Consider the following 366-nt stretch of genomic DNA (forward strand, 5'->3'; position numbering starts at 1 on the left):
GGCCATGCCAATGCAAGTTTTCGATGCCGTTCAAAAAATTTATGAAGATTTGACAAGAGACGATCTTCTTTCCCGTTGCTTAGGAGGTTTCACTCAAAATGCTAATGAAAGCCTCAATGCCGTCGTTTGGACTATTGCGCCAAAAGCAATTTCCAGCGGTAAAGCAGTGGTTGATATCGCCACTGACATTGCTGCCATAACATACAACGATGGTTTTCGAGGACTTTTAGATGTCATGAGCACACTTCAGCTGAGGATCAGTTCTGAATTATACAATTTTATCATGGAAACTGATGAACGTCGAGTAAAAGCCGCAAACCGCTTAGCATCAAAACATCGAAAAAGCGCTCGGAAGGACCTTACATT

General features: G+C 42.3%; 1 protein-coding gene across 1 annotated transcript in view; it reads right to left on the reverse strand.

The window, feature by feature from the left end:
* Positions 1–366, reverse strand: part of LOC116851959 (serine protease snake-like) — a 192,607-nt gene that overhangs the window by 9,498 nt on the left and 182,743 nt on the right. The window lies entirely within an intron of this gene.

This window comes from Odontomachus brunneus, unplaced genomic scaffold (assembly GCF_010583005.1).
Source record: "Odontomachus brunneus isolate Ranch 3 - 2012 unplaced genomic scaffold, Obru_v1 Obru_scaffold_197, whole genome shotgun sequence".
Lineage (NCBI taxonomy): Eukaryota > Metazoa > Arthropoda > Insecta > Hymenoptera > Formicidae > Odontomachus > Odontomachus brunneus.